Source organism: Eurytemora carolleeae, unplaced genomic scaffold, assembly GCF_000591075.1.
Source record: "Eurytemora carolleeae unplaced genomic scaffold, Eaff_2.0 scaffold1172, whole genome shotgun sequence".
Lineage (NCBI taxonomy): Eukaryota > Metazoa > Arthropoda > Copepoda > Calanoida > Temoridae > Eurytemora > Eurytemora carolleeae.
In genome coordinates, this window is record NW_019397480.1 from 19,963 (window position 1) to 25,949 (window position 5,987).

Here is a 5,987-nt window from a genome sequence, read left to right on the forward strand (position 1 = left end):
ATATATTTATATATATTTATATATATTTGTTGGTATGAAGGAATTAAGGTAATTAGCAGCCCAATAATAATAATAATAATAATAATAAATGTATTCCAAACTCGATTTATTATTACACTACATTTTACATTATATAAGTTGGCGAAAAATTAAAATTTGTGACAGTATTTATGTACATATATATGTACAGTCTTTATGTACATATATATGTACAGTCTTTCTCTAGTTTGAGGACTGACAGAGTCTAGAGGCTGTTTGAGTTAGCCCATTGATAAAATAATTTTTATGATTAATAAATCTAATTTTATTTATCTAGGGGTTCTGGGGGAAAAATCTAATTTTATTTATCTAGGGGTCCTGGGGGAAAAATCTAATTTATTTAACTAGGGGTCCTGGGGGAAAAATCTAATTTTATTTATCTAAGGGTCCTGGGAGAATTAATAAATCTAATTTATTTATCTAGGGGTCCTGGGGGAAAAATTTAATTCATTTATATAGGGGTCCTGGGGGAAAAATCTAATTTTATTTATCTAAGGGTCCTGGGAGAATTAATAAATCTAATCTATTTATCTAGGGGTCCTGGGGGAAAATCTATTTTATTTATCTAGGGGTCCTGGGGGAAATATATTCTATTTATCTAGGGGTCCTGGGGGAAAAATCTAATTTATTTATCTAGGGGTCCTGGGGGAAAACTGAAGTTCTCGCCGCAAGATGGAACCAGGGAAAAATAAAAAGAGAAAAAATTTAATTTTTTAAAAACTAATGTAATGATTCATTCTGTTGGTGGGTTTGAGTTCATGATAAATATAAACACGGCTGATCCGAAAGAATTTAAATTTTATTTGGGTAACTACAAACATAGCCATATATTTTTTATTTTACTGATTAAAACTGCGTTGATCTAAATTTCATTCATCTCAAGAAAAATAACATTAGTTTAGCCCTAATTAGTCCCATAGAACAATAAAAAAAACTTTTTTAATTTCGAAATTATTTTTTTCTCTCTCACACTCAGATTTGGAAGCCTTCCTTCATGTAAAGCAGAACCCTCTGGCAAAGTAAGAATTGTTAATGCTTAAAGGGACTGTAAGCGTAAGTTGAAGTTTCCTTCCATTAAAGGGACTGTAAGCGTAAGTTCAAGTTACCTTCCATTAAAAGCAGTCCAGTTCAAATTCGCAACAGTAACCTTTAAACCTTCGACGGATTAAGAATAATGGAGCGGTTTATATTAAAGGTTTAAAGGATACCGTTGTGAATCTGACCTGCACATCTTTGAATGAAAGATCACTTGAAATTACGCTTACAGTCCCTTTAGTTAAAAAAATTCTAAGAAAAGAGTTTGTAAATTTTACGGTTTTTTACTCACAAAAGTTTAAATACTTTAGACTCAAGTCAAGCTCTAAATATAATTGTTGCAAATCCATCGTTAATCCATATATATATATATATTATTTTTAAAAAATATTTATTTTCATTTTTATTATCATTCCTTTCTACTCTGTATTTCCGTCGGCCAAAACCCTATGTTACGTTCAGTGTAAATATTTTGCAATAAAAGAATACTTTATTATTATTATTAAACCCATTTTAATAATAATTTGATTATTTATTTTTATTTTGTCTGTTTAATGAATAGGTTACGGGATGTGATGTGTGCGGTGGACGGAAAAATGACTGTTTTTTTGCCGGAGATTTTAGGTCAGTTTATTAGGTCAGTGTATTAGGTCAGTTTAGGTCAGTTTATTAGGTCAGTTTAGGTCAGTTTAGGTCAGTTTAGGTCAGTTTAGGTCAGTTTAGGTCAGTTTAGGTCAGTTTAGGTCAGTTTAGGTCAGTTTAGGTCAGTTTAGGTCAGTTTAGGTCAGTTTAGGTCAGTTTAGGTCAGTTTAGGTCAGTTTAGGTCAGTTTAGGTCAGTTTAGGTCAGTTTAGGTCAGTTTAGGTCAGTTTAGGTCAGTTTAGGTCAGTTTAGGTCAGTTTAGGTCAGTTTAGGTCAGTTTATTAGGTCAGTTTAGGTCAGTTTATTAGGTCAGTTTAGGTCAGTTTAGGTAAGTTTAGGTCAGTTTAGGTCAGTTTAGGTCAGCTTAGCTCAGTTCAGATCAGCTTAGGTCAGTTTAGGTCAGTTTTTAACCTTATTTTATTTATTTCAATGCCAGATGAAAATCTTGAAGTTGTGAGTTCATCGTAAAAAAATGCTAACAATCCACCACAAATTATTTTTAAAATGTAAACAATGAATATATGTAAGATACTTTTATTTTATTTTTTGTTTATTAATACTCATCAACCGCTATAAACACATATTTACAAAGCAAAAGTTTGGAAAGTGGACTAATGGTTTTGTTTTCACAAATTAAATTCCTGTATACGCCCCTGGGTAAATACTATATATAAAGGTTTTGTTTTCACAAATTAAATTCCTGTATACGCCATACTGTATTATAATATAGAAAGTTGACCTTCGAAGAAAAGCACATCTGAAGCCAAATTTAAAGAATTTGAGCCGTGGTTTAAATTTAAGTCGCGGCTCAAATATGGTTGGTTCCACTTCAAATTATATCTAATTTTTCAAGATATAAGCCGGCGGTCACTTGAAACCGTTTTGGGATATTTGAGACGCGGCTTAAATTCATTAAATTCGGACACTGTACTGTTCAGATTTGGAATGATAATTGGCAAATACAATTTTTTATTGTTTTTAATTTCCACCTTATTCCACCTTATTCCACCTTATTCCACCTTATTCCAGGACCTGTTTTCAAGTGTATAATAGGTAACCCAATCAGAAGTAGTTTAAATCTGTTTTTTGCAAAAATTTCCTTTTTTTGGAATAATAATAATAAAAGTAATAATAATTTTATAACCACTAATGATAATTAAGGTGATCAGTTTGCAAGATTGAAGAAAGGAGATAGGTAAATATTATTCAAATTTTGATAACTGTTGTATTATTTATAGTAATTCGAGAGTGCCCGGCGTTGCCACGGGTTATATTAGTATTCAAAGTCAAAGTTGCTCTCCTGCAAGCAAAGAGCTCAATCATCAAATCAAATCAGAAGTGTTCTAAAGGGAGAGACCAGCAGACATGGTAGTTAAGCTGAAAGTGCAGTATTGTAGAGAAAAACTTTAGAATTAATTTGATACCAATGAGACATTTTTACAGTGTATAATTTTTAGAGCGTTTTTTTTATCACCAGCTGTTTGAGTCAGCAGAAAAAATGTATTTGTACTTTTTTTAAATCTAAATTTTTTATTTTTAAAAATCGATTTTTTGTCCTCCAAAATTTCACAGGGCACACCGGGCACTTCAGCTTGTAGATGATATATGAATTAATTGATAATTATATATTGATTGATTGATTGATTGATACATTGATTTCTAGATTCTTCTACGATCTTGGTCTTGATAAGAGAACTGCCTTTACTCCAGCACAGTTAGACTCTATTAGAAAGGAACTGGACAATATTATTATTATAATTATTAGATATATCAAGAAGCACGAAGAATAACTGTGGCTGAGTATCAACATATTGTGTACAAGGAGTGGTTACCTATTATTATTGGTAAACATTTTACAACAGATTAACAGTTTATTTTTTTGTTTTTTTAAATTTTAATTTTAACAAAATTCTATAAATTAGAAATTTTGACATTTCTATTTTTCTAAATTTCCATTTTCTTCTTTTTGTTTGTGCATCATCTATCATATTCGGCTAATTTTTAAAAAGAAAAGAAACAATTGTCAATTCTAATTGAGTTTTTGCCACAAACTCTGATTTTCTTATCCCTATATGTTTGCAACCCGATGTCGTAGACCTTTCATGTTTTAAACTTATAAAATCTGTTCGATCAAATTTAGCCAAAATTTGAAATATCAAAGATTGACTCAATCAGGTCTCATAGATATAAGGATTGGAAAAGTTGAGTTTGTGGCACTTTATATATAAGTATTTAAACATTAAATTATAAATATGGTTACCTATTACTATTGGTAAATTGTACAACAAATTTACAGTAATTGCCAATTATAAATTAAGTTAAGTTTTTGCCACAAACTCTGATTTTCTTATCCATATATCTTAGCATCCCGATGTCGTAGACCTTCGATATTTTACGAACTTATGAATTATGATAAATGATAAATAAAATAGTCTAAGTCTACTCCATTAGGTATATAGTTACCCACAAAGGATGAGACTGTAAAGACGACCTGAAACTGCGTAAACATGATGATATAAAGTTTACATTGAGTCTTTTGCTTTGAATACAGTCATTTAATTTGAAAAATTTGATAAAGAAAAAATCAAGTTTACATTCATGAATATAAGGAAACAGAATTCTGTACAATCGTCTCTGAAGTCTCATCCTTTGTGGGTAACCCTGTATATTATATATGATTAGGATATTAGACAATTTGATGCACAAACTCACTGATATATAATATTTAAATATTTAAAACAATAAATTATCAATATTAACCCATTATTATTTAAAAAATATTCAAACAAGGAGAAATCAGTTTTTCGCAAACAAAAACTTGTCAAGAAAACTAAACTTGGAAAATAAAAAGTGGGAAAAAAGAGATTATGTAAATTTTGATTTTCAGCTATAAATTTTAAAAACAATCAAATCATAAAAGCACCAAACATAAAGAGATATTCAGAAAACTCTGAAATAGAAAGACGACTTTTAGACTCAAGTTAGGACTGTAAATAATGAGACTGGAACAAAGCAATTGTGCAGAGTAAACTCACTGTTCAGAAATTTTTTCACTTAACCAGTGGCTTAATAAGTCTCCAGTTAAACGATTTGCTTTGTAACAATATCAAAAACACTTAAGTATTGCTAAAAAGTCGTCTTCCTATTGCAGAGAAAAAAGATTGGTTGAAAACTTTAAACAAGAATATAAAAAGGTTCGCTTGAAAAACTAACCCAAATAGATAATTACAAAAAGCCCAAAATCGCATGATAGTAGTTAAAGGTCCTTTACTGCAGTACAAATAATAAAATAAGGATTAAAACAGTTAAAGGGACTGTAAGCATAATTTCAAGTAAACCTTCATATAAAGATGGCCATTTTGGTACGGTACCCTTTAAAGCTTTGTTTGATCAAGTATTAATAAGATATCAATTTTTATACTTTTGAAAATTGAATATCTAAAATTTTGAGTTCTCTATAAAAGTGACTCACGCATATTGATAGAGCTATAGGGATTATTGTAGTTAAACATTTTGAAACATAGAAAAACGACAATATCTTCCACATTATTGACTTAGAGAAAAGTTTTAAGGGTACCGTTGTGAATCGAGCATTGACATTTTTTCATTGAGGATTACTGGAAATTACACAAACAACCCCTTTAAACCGACGTTAGGTACTTTTCCCGAAGGCGTTTTCCGAAGACATTTTCCCAAGGGGATTTTCCCAAGCGGCGGCTTCCCTAGGGTATTTTCCTAAGTGGCAACTTCCCAAGAGTATTTTCCCAAGCGGCGACTTCCCAAGGGGATTTTCCCAAGCGGCGGCTTCCCAAGGGTATTTTCCAAAGCGGCGACTTCCCAAGGGTATTTTCCCAAGCGGAGGCTTCCCAAGGGGATTTTCCCAAGCGGCGGCTTCCCAAGGGGATTTTCCAAAGCGGCGACTTCCCAAGGGGATTTTCCCAAGCGGCGGCTTCCCAAGGGGATTTTCCAAAGCGGCGACTTCCCAAGGGGATTTTCCCAAGCGGCGGCTTCCCAAGGGGATTTTCCAAAGCGGCGACTTCCCAAGGGGATTTTCCCAAGCGGCGGCTTCCCAAGGGGATTTTCCAAAGCGGCGACTTCCCAAGGGGATTTTCCCAAGCGGCGGCTTCCCAAGGGGATTTTCCAAAGCGGCGACTTCCCTAGGGTATTTTCCAAAGCGGCAACTTCCCAAGAGTATTTTCCCAAGCGGCGACTTCCCAAGGGAATTTTCCCAAGTGGCAACTTCCCAAATGTGCAATTTTCCAAGCGGCAACT